This window comes from Chelonoidis abingdonii, chromosome 10 (assembly GCF_003597395.2).
Source record: "Chelonoidis abingdonii isolate Lonesome George chromosome 10, CheloAbing_2.0, whole genome shotgun sequence".
Taxonomy (NCBI): Eukaryota; Metazoa; Chordata; order Testudines; family Testudinidae; genus Chelonoidis; species Chelonoidis abingdonii.
Window position 1 is genome coordinate 45,994,057 of NC_133778.1, and position 14,779 is coordinate 46,008,835.

The following is a 14,779-nucleotide window of genomic DNA, read 5'->3' on the forward strand; positions in this document are numbered from 1 at the left end:
AACGTGCGGCTATTGTCTAAGCCCGCGGCCATAACCACACTAATAAAACAAATTTTAACATGTTGCCAATAGAACACACTTCAGTATAACTATTATCCCCACCGTAACAATGACAGGATTAAGGAGAATAATCTTCTAAAAAACCCCAAACCCATCACATTTAATCCATCTCTGGAAAAAGCCCAAGGCCCTGATTCTGCCACCCTTACTCACACTGAATGGAACCATATGGTCCCACTGGAGTTGATGGAATTGGTTTGGGAGTATGGTAACACTCAGCTTAAGTAAGAGTGGCAGAATCAGGCCCTGAATGAACAAATGGGCTTTGTATCTTGCCCTAAAGGTTAACAAACTGGGCTGGGTCAGATCAGTGGGGTAAGGAAATGCCAGGGTTGAGGGGCTTCGAGAGAGAGTACTCTGACACCAGTTCCTGAAATTTCAGGTCTAGGGACTCTAACACTCATTTTCTTCTGCACATGTTGAAGAACATACATTATTTTTATATTCAATTTATATTTCATCTTACTTCCACCAGCTGAGTGCTATGTATAACTAATTACTTTAATAAAGCAATGGAAGCCTCGAAACAGAAATGGAAACAGTGTTAGTACTTAATTTTTTATTCTGAAGCAATAGAAGGGTTTATGGTATAAATCACATTTTTTCTAATGACTTACAGGCCTGATCTTGCTGTCCTCAGGCAGTCAGTGCTTCTCATGGGAGCTTTCCCTGCCTCAGGATAGCTAGATCAGGCCCTTAATGGATATTTTATTTTCAAACTAAATTAATTTTTCTAAACCTTGCTTTTTCAATCAAAAATAATCATTAATATTTTCTGTTTCTTAAAACACATCAGCATGAGCATTAGGACACATCTCTAACCAGCATGGATTATGAATATTCAAAACAAATAATTAAGATCAAACTAAAATAGATAATGACATTACATTTACTGCATCAACCCTGATTTACAGACAATGACACTATTTGTCAATAAGATGCTATTAAAAATTAGGCACTAAAGTTCCGTTTCATTTTAGTCTTTTGCAGTGTCAATCTACCTGAAAAGATCTACTGTAGAGTCCTCTTACAGTGCCAGTATGGTTGAGCAGCAAGCAAAAGACATACCAGAAAGGGGAAGACAGATATGCCACTTAAATTAAATAGGAAATGAATTGGCCAGCAAGTTGGCATGTCTGCTGAGACAAATCATAGACAACATGTCTCTCAACAACAGAACTTATTTGTTTTCTCTTGCCAAGAGATTCATCACTGCCCAGGCAAAACAGGCAAAATACATTAGTGTCATGGTAAACTGATAAAGAGAAGTGCCTTAATCTAGCATCCTCAATGGTGAAAGTCTTAGGGCTGTATTGATCTGTGTTATATAAATCTTGTTTTCTGTCTGCAGAAGTGAATCAGGAATGACCCTGAAGGTTAACAAACATTGTAATGTCTTTCAGCTGGGGCAGATGCCTATGTGTTCCCCACATTGTGTTTGGTCAAGTCCCATATTGTCATTTTACTGCCAAGGAGCTTAACTAATTGCTGGCAATCATAAGACAGTTTGATGGAAGCAAAGAATTCCTGCAATTGTTGTGCCTCTCTCTCTCTCTTTTTTTTAAGTCTTAACAAGCACTCAAAGCCATGTAGCGGAAAACAGTCAACACTGAATTAGTCAGCAGGAGTCTTAGCTGAGTTGGAACTTTATGTAATTGGCATGTCATGCTCTTACATAGCCAGGAGCAGGCCTGATTAAGCTGATACATTTTGTTTCAGAAACTTTTACAAAAGATGCTTTTCCTCCTCTTGTTTTGATTGCATGTCATAGTATGTGCTTAACATGATTTCCTTCTGGTGGGCATAATCATAGTACAAACATAGGGCTTTTGTAATGGGGAAGTGTTGCTACACTTGAATGTGAAGCAGTATCTGAAAATAGTGCCAGTATTAAGCAAAGTTTACTTATTGATGGTTAGCTTTTAAATAACGCACCTGCAGCTTATGTTTAAAGGTGTACAAATTCATTCATATTGCATAACTATATTGAAAAGAACTCCATTGAGATATGGATTTTTGTATTATTTCATGTATGGTTTCATATTTTATGTTAAGTTTGGTAAACATTCCTATCGAGCAGGAGAGTGTTCTTCCGATTGAAACGCTTCTTAGAGACGTTAATTAGCCCTCTCCATCTGATCCAGTACCGTTTTACTATGTATCTCACTCGGCCCTATAGGATAGATTTAGCCCTTACATGGAATGCTAAAAATGCCAGCCTTTATGGGGAAAGGAAGGAGCTAATGCTTATCGTTAAAGCTAAAGGCATGCCTGCTGTATTCTCATGTCCTAGTGTCCCTCTTGTCATAATCTTAAATCAAATAATATAGTTGAACTTGGCATAGATTATTCAAGCTAAAAGAGAGCAGTTTCTGAAGCAGTACTTTCTGCTTCTACTACGTCACAGCTGACAATATAAAGACAAGATTCAGAGAATTACTAGAGCTTTTTTTTTTCCCTTTTGTCATAGAAAGGTCAAGCCAGTTTTCAACATTTTTATATGTATGTCATTCTCAATATAGCAACAGAATCTCTTACAGAAAACAATGTAAGTAAATGTCTCTATGAAGCTACTAGTCACCTGATCAAAAGCCAATGTTGAAAAACATTTCTAATGACTGTCTCTTATGCATCAGTTCACCTACTAATGAGCTGCCAAAAAAGGCTTTGCAAAGCTTTGCTAAGATAGAACAGGAATGTGAAAAGCCTGAGATATAACTTCCCTGCTGTGATTCCTGCCTTTCTACTAACAGGGAGCCCAGGCTCTGAGCTACTAATGAGCATGCTGGATAGTGTGTCCAAACCAGAGCTGGCTATAGACAATCCACCTGTCTGCTTTCAGACACGGAGTACAGTGCATGACAGTAAGACACTCTGTTGTATCTTTTCTTTAAATAATTTAGATATTTATTGATTTTTTTCACATTTTTATTTTGTCTTTGCATTGACTTTATTCTCAATGGCAACTATCACTCTGGGAAAGAAAGAGAGCAAGTTTCAAGGAAGTACCCCCACTCTCCACCCCCAAGGAAATAGGTGCCATTATGTCAGATTATAGCAATGCAGAATTTAGAATTAGTTCCTCTGTAAGCACAATTATGCATCCCAGTGTTGATATGTACAAGATATAAAAACTAAAAAAGAATACATCTTAAAATCTCAAATCTTCTTTATTTAAACAAGAGGACTTCAGAGTAGAGAACATCTGTTTGACACTAAAAATAGTGCAAATTGCGTAAATTAATGCCCATATTTCAAAAGGCATCTCACTCCATATCTTTATCCATAGACAGAAGCCAGCAGGATACTGGTATAAAACATTTACTTAACTCTGTTTGCAGAAATTCCCTATAAATGGAATAGTTACCACAGGATACCTTTCAACTCCAAGCTGTTCACAGAACATGTCTTGATGATACTTTGGTCCCTTTGGATTTTTCTAGAGGTTACCCTGCCAGTTAACATTTTATTAGCCAAACACACACAATTGTAGAAGCAATGTAATGTTGCTGTTTAGCAGTAGCCAGTCACTTTTACACAGAAAGAAAAATAGAAACGTAGCAACTGGATTCAGTAATAATTATTTGAATTATTTCCTGCCTTCTCAGCAGAAAACCTCTTCAGTTCACACAAGACTGCATGAGCTGTTAATTTCAGTTAACATGTTTTCCACTGTTTGGCACCAATGACCTGCATTTGGACATAATGATCACTTCCTTTGCTGCAACATAGCATGATAACACAGGTAATGATTATAGCATAGATCCTACATAAAGTCTTTCTAAGTATGTTGAGAAAATATCTTAGAGATCTATTCTGTTCTTGATACGTATGTCTAATTCCCATTAACATTAATAGGACTTGTGTGCACATTGAGTGCAGGGGAAAAAACACTTTAATCTCAACAGTTAATACCCACAACAAGCTGGAATTAAAATACCACTGAGTATTATTAGCACATTCTAACCCATTCCAATTGGACATTATTTTTTCTGAGTGGCAGCATTAATTTTATGTTCCATGGCTTTTGTTTCAGTTAAAATGTTAATGGTGTTTAAACTTTTTTTTAATTAACATCCTGGATTTCCATATTAAAATCACTTCTTAGGAGGCTCTGAAATACTTACCAGTCCAAATTTTAGGTTAAAAACATATTTAGTTTTGCTTATCTTTAAGTTGTCTGGGTAACTGGGTTTTCTTTAATTATATTTTTTTAGGCATTTCAGCAATTTAGAAAATTTTGGAGGGACTAACCAGAGTGCAATGAAAAAAATTAGTCAGATTTATGCATGTGGTTAAAAGCTGGAGTACCCTAATAAACATCTCGTGCCAGATATGTCAGAGTGGCTGTGCTGCACTTTATTCAAGACCTGGTGTATGCGTGTGTGTGTGTGAGGGGGGGGTAGAGGGAGCTGTTTCTAAAACACAATTCTGTTCTCCAGATCATTCTGTTCTCCAGATGGGGCCCCCACTGGTCCCTGGTAGAACAATCTAAGACTGCTCTAAAATATGCTGGCTAGAGTGGTCCTCCAGGAGCCAATTTGCTGGCTAACAATGGCTGAAGCATGGCACATGCCACCTTCTTATGCTCCCATCACACCAAGAAAAGTCCTTTACATTGTGGGAGCAGGGAAATTGTGGCACTGATCTGGTTATGTCTGCTTTATGCTATCCAGGGATCCTCTCATCTACTTGCCTGTGAGGGCAGTTCTCCATCCTCTTTGTACCATTACAGTAGTGCAAAAAGGATGTATCTGGGACCAAGATCTGGCCTCATGATTGCAGAATCCTTCTACTTACACTGGCAGGGTAGAAGAAAAAGTCAGTGGAAATAAAATGGATTACACAATGAAATGGTTCAAATCACTTTACTCCCTTCTCCTCTAGGCAGGTCCTGTTGGTAATAGCTTTACCTCTCCCCAGGCTTGTGAAGGGAGTATGGTTGCAGAGGGAGGAGTGGAAGTTCTGATGTACGCTCTTTTCATTTTCTCTGCTCTGAAACTGGAGCAGAGGGCAACTGGATCAGAGCTTCTACTTTCTGTTAATTCACTGACTTGGTATCCATCCTGGCAGTTCCAGAGCAGTGTAAGGTGGCCACATATCCTGGGGCCCCTGGAAAATAGAGCTTCGGTACAGGAGAGAGATGTTTGTTCTTCTCTGTTTCTATGTTGTTCTCTGCTCCTTCAAGCTGCCAGAGTGACCAATACCACAAGTCATCTAACTCATTACACTTTCAAAGCACTGTGCAAATATTAGCTATTCAACATTAACAGCTCCCCCCAAGAGATAGGTATGCAAAGCCCATCAGGTAAGTCACACAACCCTTCTCTCTCTTTTCCTGTAATAACCATGTACACCCCTCAACACATCGGACTCATTGTCTGAGGCCACATGTAACCAAGGTAAAGAAACTGTTGAACCATTCATCTAACATCTTCCTCAGTTTGATCAACAGATCACATACAGTGCAAGAACCCACTGAAGGCTGCTGCAGTTCTAACACTACCTCGCCTGAATCTACAGCTGGTCAAAAAATTTCAGACTAAACAGTTTTCCATCAGAAAATACAGTTTCATCAAAATCTAAACATTTAATGGGAATTTAATGTTGATTTGGAGAACATTTTCAAAGAGGAAGAAGTCAATGTTTTGATAAGGTAAAACACTTCCTTTTGACTGTTTTGATTTGTTTTATTGACATTTATACTACATGAATAAAGTTGCAATAAAATTACTCAAAATAACTATCAAAATGAAATGTTTCAATGGTTCCAAATCAGAATTTTTGTTCCAAGGAAATTTAGTTTTTTGTTCAGATGGAATGAAAACAAATTTCAAAATATATTGCCTGCCTGCAGAAAATGCTGTTTTCTGACTAGCTCTAATTTGTGGGTGATCTCTCATAGCAGTCAGTGTTATAATAACTGGATGCTCCCACTCAGATATTCCTGTGAAGAAATGACTGTTAATTCCAACAACTTTGCTTCATCAGCTAGAGAGTTTGGCTTCTTCAAAATGGTTGAAACATTTATGAATTTATGACTCAGAGGAGAAGACCTCTCCAAGGATGCTGGAACAATTTGTAGGGTGTTGAGAGCCATTGAACCAAACTGTAAACCCTGTATGTGATGGAAACCATTTCAAGCCAGGGAGTACAACTGCACCCCCCATGCCACTAGTTCCAGAACCTATGGACCTCTCTTCTTGAGAGCAACACTTTACAGGGAGTTCCAAGAAGACCAACAAAAATGGTTGAGGCAGGAAAATAAGTATACATGTAACTTTGCTAAGCCATAAGGAAAGGGTTTGTCAAGTATGATAACAGTCTACATATTTAAAGGGTATAAACATGAAAGTCTGAGAAAAATTAAAGAAAAAAAATGTAGGCTAAATATCAGGAAAAATAGACTTCCTGACTGTGAGCTGTATTAGACAGTTGAATAGTCACCAGAAAAGTGATGGGAACCTAATAATGGGGGACATTTATCACTTGAGTAAGAAGGCCAGTTGAATGACCTAGTAGGTTTTACTCTTTTCCATCTCTGTCTTCTAAGATTTTAAGCAGATAGATAATAGGAAAACAAAAGGAGTCAGAATGAAGAAGCTTCAGATTCAATGCTCCCTTAACATGATTATTTTATCTTTGCTGTAACTGGCAGTTTTCTGTCATCATATCTTAATCTTTTGGTCAGCTCTGGATATTATGTCAATTAGTTTCTGACTGACTTACCTTGGCTACTGGTAAAGTGAATGTGTTATAGCAGACTTTATACATGATGATTTATATATTTAGGAATTTTATGTCAATAATTACGGTACATATTATAGGACCACTTCATAAAATTACACATACCATAAAATAACTGGTATGGATTATTTAATTTTGAGCTGCTAAAGACAAAAAATGGAAAAGTTACAATAACCATTATTTTCAATGTTATGTAGTTAAGTGGTTTTACAAAAAAAAAATTAGCCTTCCAAATTACATAGTTATAATGTATTAATGGTAGCATAACATGCCATTATATCATTTCATGGATATTATATAAAGTTAGACATTTTAGACTCTCTTGTCCTTATAGTTATTAGAAGACACGTAGTTTTTCAAACCATATTCTGCGTAACACTATTACGTAGTTTGATCTTTGATAATTCCACTCCTTATCCCCTTGGGCAGATGCACAGATTAGTATCTTTGCCTCCATTCCTTCTTCTGGAATGGTGGTGGTGATCTAGCTGCCTGTGGTTTCCTCTGTGGACCCTTGATGTTCTCCTCTTTATTGTTTCACTACAAATAAAATATATTCTGCTTTGAGGGCTGCAGGAGCCATCATGCAGCCCATTGTGTACCCCTGATATTCTCCCCTTTTGTGTTTCACTACTAATAAAAGATATTCTGCTCTGAGGTCTGGAGGAGCCAAGGTGCAGCCCAAAGAACAGATGAGAGTGCGATGCTGCTGGCCTGTCTTCTTTGAAGGATCACTCTTCGGAGTTTGCACATAACAAAGGAATCTGTGGTATTTAGACCTTTTGTGATATGATTGCAGCACCACCTGCTCTTGGTCCATCTGCACTATCTGCAATGACAAACACTGGCTCCTGTGAAATCAAGAGGAAAACCAAAAATTTTATCCCATTTAAAAATAAAATGAAATAAAATAAAATAAAATAAAATAAAATAAAAACCTTGATGGTGCAGAAAACCACAGTGGCTTACAACAGGGATGAAGCTGTAAATTATTCCTCTTATGCTACATTACCTGGCATTTCTTTACATAAACTTAATCATTCTTCAATCCACCTAATGTCTCAAACTATTTAGACCCCTCTGTATTTTTAATTTACCATTTTCTGTATTTATTCTGAGCCTCTGAGTTTTGTCATCTGAAAATTTTAAAGTGTCTAGTTAATTTTATCCGCAAGGTCACTAATGAGTATATTGAATAACGCTGATTCCAATATGATCCTCTGAAATGCACCAAACTGACACATGTTCCCAGTCAGTTGCAATTACGTCTATAATCTCATTTTGTTTCCTGACTGTGACACGGTTGTTTTTCAAACATATTTAATTATTGTTACCCCAATACAGATCTCCAATATTGCAGTGAATTTCTGTGCCAAAAATATTGCTAACATCTGGAAAAATTAGTATTTGTCTATGTTATTCCCTTTAGGTAGATACCTTACAACTCCAAGTGCATCAAAACTGTTTATCAGATTTGTCCAGAGACTCATGCAGACCAGTATGCCAGGATCTTCTCCTCTCCAGTTGCCCATAAAATCAGTTCCACAGCTAGGTGTTAAACTATTGTATATGGCAGAGAGGCTAACAGTTCTTTCTTATTTCTCTTTTCTAGGATAAGACTATTATTTTTAGTTAATTGCATATGTAAGAATGTGCAGAGCACAAGAAGATATGGCCCATACCCACTGCAAAATAAACAATACAATATAGACATATAGGGCCTAATTCCCCACGGTGTTCCAGTTGCCTTGCGTTGCTCTTCCAGAATAAAACAGGACTAAAGTGTAGGTGGATTCTCCTGTGTCAGGCAGATGGCCAGGAAATAGGTGGTATAACAGGGGCTTTCTTGTCCAGTGATGCAGGGCTGCCAGAATAGCTGCATGGAGTTGTTGGTAACTGAATTAGATTAGATAAACCTGAATCTACTCTAATTTATGTTGGTGACTACCCATGATGGTTTAAAGTCAATTTGGTCATCCCCTGGATTTATGCTTAGAGGCTTTTGGTAACATTGGCCATAGCACAGAATGAAGACAAGATGAGAAGATCTGTAATGAGAACATAGGAATTGCGCTGTTGGATCAGACCAAAGATTCATCTTGTCCACTATCCTGTCTGTTGTAGTGGCCAGTACCAGCTGATTCAGAGGAAGGTGCAAGAACCAGTAGGACATCTAAAAAAAATCTCCCCCATGAAGGTTTCAGCCTAATGCCTACTAATTAGAGATTGACTTAAACAATGAGATTTTATATCCCCTCAAATACTCTTTTTAACATTAACAATTACAACTCTAGATGTTCTTGTTATCATATATATGTCCAATCCCTCTTTGAATGATCAATCTTGTTAAGTTCTTGCATTCACAAGTAGATGCAAGTAAATAATTGATTTTTTCAGTTCAGTGGCTGAAGTAACAAATCCACCAAAACAGTTTGATTCATATTAAAAAAAATAGTTTGATTTGAACAAATTTTTTTGATGACTGAGTCAACAAAATGCTGTTTCAATCAACACTTCCTGGATGAAATGTCAATTGAAGTCAATAGTTTGATTCAACATTTCAAAACAAAAATGTCAAAACAGTTCATTGAGAAAATGTTGAAATGAAATTGAACCAAAATGTGCTAATAGCTTTGGTGACCTCATAAATGCATTTTTTGGTGACTTTCCTATTTTTCAAAAAAAAAGAAAAACCAAAAAAACCCTGAAAAAAATAAAAATTTCACCCAGCATTACTCACATTCTGCAGCAATGAGTTCCACAGTTTAATTATATATTGTGTTTCCTTTAATTGTTTTTGAATTTGCCACCTTTCAATTTCATAGAATGTCTACTCATTCTTGTGTTATGAGTTAGTGTGAATAGATATTCCCAGCCTACCTTTTATATACATTTATCATGTCCCCTCTTATCAGTCTCTTTTCTAATTTAAACAATCCCAATCTTTTTAGTCTCTTTATATTAGAGTTTTTTCCATGACTCCAATTATTCTAACCATCTGTCTCTAAAACCTCTCTAATACTGCAGTACTGTACCATTTTTGAGATAGGGTGACCAGAACAACACATAGTATGCTGGATGAGGATGTATTATTGATTTATATAATAGCATTATCAATTTTCCCATATTATTCTCTATCTCATTCCTTATGCCTGATATCTTTGTTTTTTTTTTTTTACCACAGCTGCATATTTTTGACCTCCATTTCACTGATCTACCCACAATGACACCCAGGTCCATTTCCTGAATGATAGAGTTAATTTAGAATACAGGAAGGTGTATGACTAGTTCAATTTTTCCCCTCCAATGTGCATTATTTTGCACATATCAACACTGAACTTCATCTGCCATCATGTTACCTATTCACCTAGCTTGGTTAAGTCCCTCTGAAGAGGCTCACAATTTTCTCTGAAATTGACACACCTAATTCAGTGCAAAAATTTAATAAGAAATCACTTCAGTATTTCTTTTGTTGGTGAACTGACAATACATTTCACAGAAAAAGTGAGTTTGAAAGAGAGTTAGATTTAAGAGAAATTGATTACTTGGATGCACCAGTAAAGGGAAGAATTTCCAGGCATAAGGGACAACATGGAAGAAGGCATAAAAAAGTATGAGGTACCCCGTAATACAGCTAAGAACATACAAACACTGCCCAAGAAGCTTACAGATTCAGATATCATTTGGGCAGCAGACAAAGAAAGAGATTTTAGAAGTGGCTTTTTGGGATACACTGCAAAGTACAATATCTTCAGTCTCTTCTCTTCTGCACTACGGCAAATCCTGTATTCTATATGCAATTGTATCTAAATCTTGGCACCCATATTGATTCTAGCATGAGCAGTAATCCTGCTTGGCACACAGTGCAAGAACTATTTAAATTTAAATATTTATTAGTAAAGACACCATATATTTCAGTATCTTATAAATCCAAGCACCATGCTCACCCTAATAATAAAGAAATAGTGTTATGTTAATGAACATTTGCATTGCTCTATTCACTGCTAGTAGAGGACCTCAAAGTACTTTACAAACATTAACCAGATAAGCTCTGCAGCTTCATTTGTAAGTAAAGGAGGGATACAGAGGTGACTTGATTCATTTCTGTGGTGGAACACAGCAACTTTGTCTTCACGAACAATGTCAGCTCCCAGACTGCTGCACTGGGCAGCACAGTGTGGGGAGAAGGTGATCAGCCCTCTGTGGAGAAAGAAGTGGTTCGGGACTACTTAGAAAAACTGGACGAGCACAAGTCCATGGGGTCGGATACGCTGCATCCGAGGGTGCTAAAGGAGTTGGCGGATGTGATTGCAGAGCCATTGGCTATTATCTTTGGAAACTCATGGCAATCAGGGGAGGTTCTAGATGACTGGAAAAAGGCTAATGTAGTGCCCATCTTTAAAAAAGGGAAGAAGGAGGATCCAGGGAACTACAGGCCAGTCAGCCTCTCCGCAGAGTCTGGAAAAATCATGAAGCAGGTCCTCAAGGAATCAATTCTGAAGCACTTAGAGGAGAGGAAAGTGATCAGGAATAGTCAACATGGATTCACCAAGGGCAAGTCATGCCTGACTAACCTAATTGCCTTCTATGAGGAGATAACTGGTCTGTGGATTGAGGGAAAGCAGTGGATGTGCTATTCCTTGACTTTAGAAAACTTTTCATATGGTCTCCACAAGTATTCTTGGCAGCAGTTAAAGAAGTATGGGCTGGATGAATGGACTATCGATGGATAGAAGCTGGCTAGATCATCGGTATCAACGGCTCCATGTCTAGCTGGCAGCTGGTTTCAAGCGGATGCCCCAGGGTTGGTCCTGGGCCGGTTTGTTCAATATCTTCATTAATGATCTACAGGATGGTGTGGACTGCACTCCAGCAAGTTTGCAGATGACACTAACTGGGGAGTGATTAGATATGTGGAGGATAGGGATAGGATACAGGGGACCTAGACAATTAGAGGATTGGGCCAAAAGAACATGATGAGGTTCAGCAAGGACAAGTGCAGAGTCCTGCACTTAGGATGGAAGAATCCATTCACTCTTACAGACTAGGGACTGAACGGCTAGGAAGCAGTTCTGCATGAAATGACTTAGGGTTACAGTGGATGAGAAGCTGGATATGAGTCAACAGTGTGCCCTTGTTGCCAAGAAGGCTAATGGCATTTTGGGCTGTATAAGTAGGGGTATTGCCAGCAGAATGAGAGATGTGAACATTCTCCTCTATTCGACATTGGTGAGGCCTCATCTGGAGTACTGTGTTCCAGTTTGGGCCCACCACTACAGTAAGGATGTGGAAAATTGGAAAAGAGTCACGTGAGGGCAACACAAATGATATAGGGGGTGGAGCACATGACTTATGAGGAGAGGCTGAGGGAACTTGGGATTGTTCGTCTGCAGGAAAGAAGAATGAGGGGGATCTGCATAGCTGCTTCAACTACCTGAAAAGGGTGTTCCAAAGGATGGATCTACGACTGTTCTCAGTGGTTACCTGATGACTAGAAGAGGAGTATTGGTTCGTCTCTAGGTTGCTAATGAGGGAGGTTTAGGTGGATGATTAGAAAACGTTTCACCTGAGAGGGTGGTGAAGCACTGGAGACAGGTTCCTGCCTGGCCATCTGTCCCGAATGGCCAGAGTCCCCCACAGCCCCTCCGCGCACCTCAGGGACTCCCCGCACAGCTTGGAGTATAAGTTCTTCCCTCAGTAAAGCCTTGCTTATTATTCTTGGCCCGAGTGTCATTCTTTCACTGATATCTCAGCCCCCCTTGCGGGCACACCTTCCTTAAAGGTTTTTAAGGTCAGGCTTGACAGAGCCCTGGCTGGGATGATTTAGTTGGGAATTGGTCCTGCTTTGAGCAGGGGGTTGGACTAGATGACCTCCTGAGGTCTGATATTCTATGATTCTAACTACCTAAATTGTGTAGTAACACTACTGAGGTCCTGGTCCTGCAGTATCATAGAATCCTAGAATATCAGGGTTGGAAGGGACCTCAAGAGGTCATCTAGTCCAACCCCCTGCTCAAAGCAAGACCAATCCCCAACTAAAGCAGTAATGTCTTCTAGCATGGATCCCTGGAGCTGTGCAGAATCCCACTGATATCAATGAAACCTCACGCAAGTGTAGAGAGACTATTAGTAGATCCCTATGCAATGCAGGAGATGAAGAGAATAATTAAAACTTCAAGAGGAAATCCATTCAGATAGCTTCACCAAAACATATTCCTTCAACTCACTGGTGTAAAATGATGCTTATTTATCAGCCAAACACTGATGAATCGTACACCATAACTGTGTGATGCTGTACAAACTGATATAGACTATAAGAAATAGAACCCCTATGAATTTACTTTACATCATTCATCACCTGAATGATTGGCATTTATGTTTTACATCATCAGTGTAACTACGCTCTTACAATTAATGTTTTAGAGCACAGTTCTGTGACAAGTGGTGAATTGTATGTCACATTGAATAGACAAGGCTCTGCTTATGAGTTCACAATAAGACCCAACCTCAGGGAAAAATAGGGCCAAACCCATATCTTTTCTACCACTTAAGGGTGTGCAAACACCAATTTGTCAACCTGTTTCAAACCAATTTTGTATAGGTTCAAGCAGTTTTAATCAAAACCTTCACTCATATCAGAGTAAGTAATGGAACTGAAAAATTAACCCATTTTGGCAAGATTACAAGAATCCTCATTTGATTCTAAGTGTCTTTTATTGAACCTAAATGTGTCTTGTTATAATAGTGATTTGCTGCCAATATTCTAACAAGTGTTTCACCTTTTAAACTGGAATAAAGCTATGTCCTATGATTGCATATGCTTAGAGATAGGAAAAGTAAGGGCTCTTTTTTTTTTTTTTTTACACTATGTAAAAATGCTTTCCCATAACCACAGCTTAGGAAGGAGGAAATGCCACTTGGCAAATAAGGTAATACTAAATGCAGTTTCTGGAACAGTTTATATTTTGTTCCTGAGAAATATACTGAGTATACATAATAGTATACTAGAATTGGCATGGGGGGTGGGAGGGTGAAGACCTGATAGGGGAAAGGGGTGTTGATCCCCCAGGAATTTATTTTTAAAATATTTGCCATTTAGAGCAATCTGGTCCATTTAAAGGACAAACAATTTACTCTTCAGAAGTACCTATATCAGCCTCAGGGATGGACGTCATTCCTGATGGGGATAATTTAGAAGTATCCATAGAGGGGGTGAGCAAGCAGGGAAATAATCTTCTGCTTGGTGGCAGAATTTTAACAATGGTCTCTGGTGAGCCCTTTTCAACACATTATGGTTTTATTGAAATATTCTTCTCAAAATACTGAACCATTGACAGCTCCTGTAATCGTGCCAAAAATTGAGTAAGAAATAAAAATAAAATGTTAACTTGAAATGTGTGAATAATTTTGATTAGATGATAACATCTATTGGAATCAAGGCCATAATTCAAAGCTGACTTACACTAAATATCTCAAACTTTTTAGGTGTTGCTCTGATATGATGAGAGGAGGCTATGTTATGAGCTCATTACAAACTTTCCTCTGATCTAACTGAAGATTAAAGACATCTTAGGTCCTACAACCTGAACCAAAGAGGGTCAAAGGACATACTAGGCTAGTGCTAAGTTGACTGCATAAGGTGGGCTAGGTGGCTAAGGTACCAAACTACAAGCAGATGAAATGTGTAAGCACCAAAAGAGAGAATAAACTTGCTCAGGGTGACTTCAGGATACATAAGTAGGGAGAAAGGAAAGGAACATTTAGCCTGAATTTCCTGACAGTATGGTCTATTACACTGCGGACTAGAGTCCCCTAAGAGAAACAGTTGAAGCCCCAACTCTAGGCAGGACAAACACTGGCAGGACAAACTAGACAGGACAAAGCACTGAAGATAATATAGGGAGCATTGATACTCTGGTGGTGGCGGGTCAATTCCATACTAGCATAGAATAGGTCTATTCCACCTCTAATT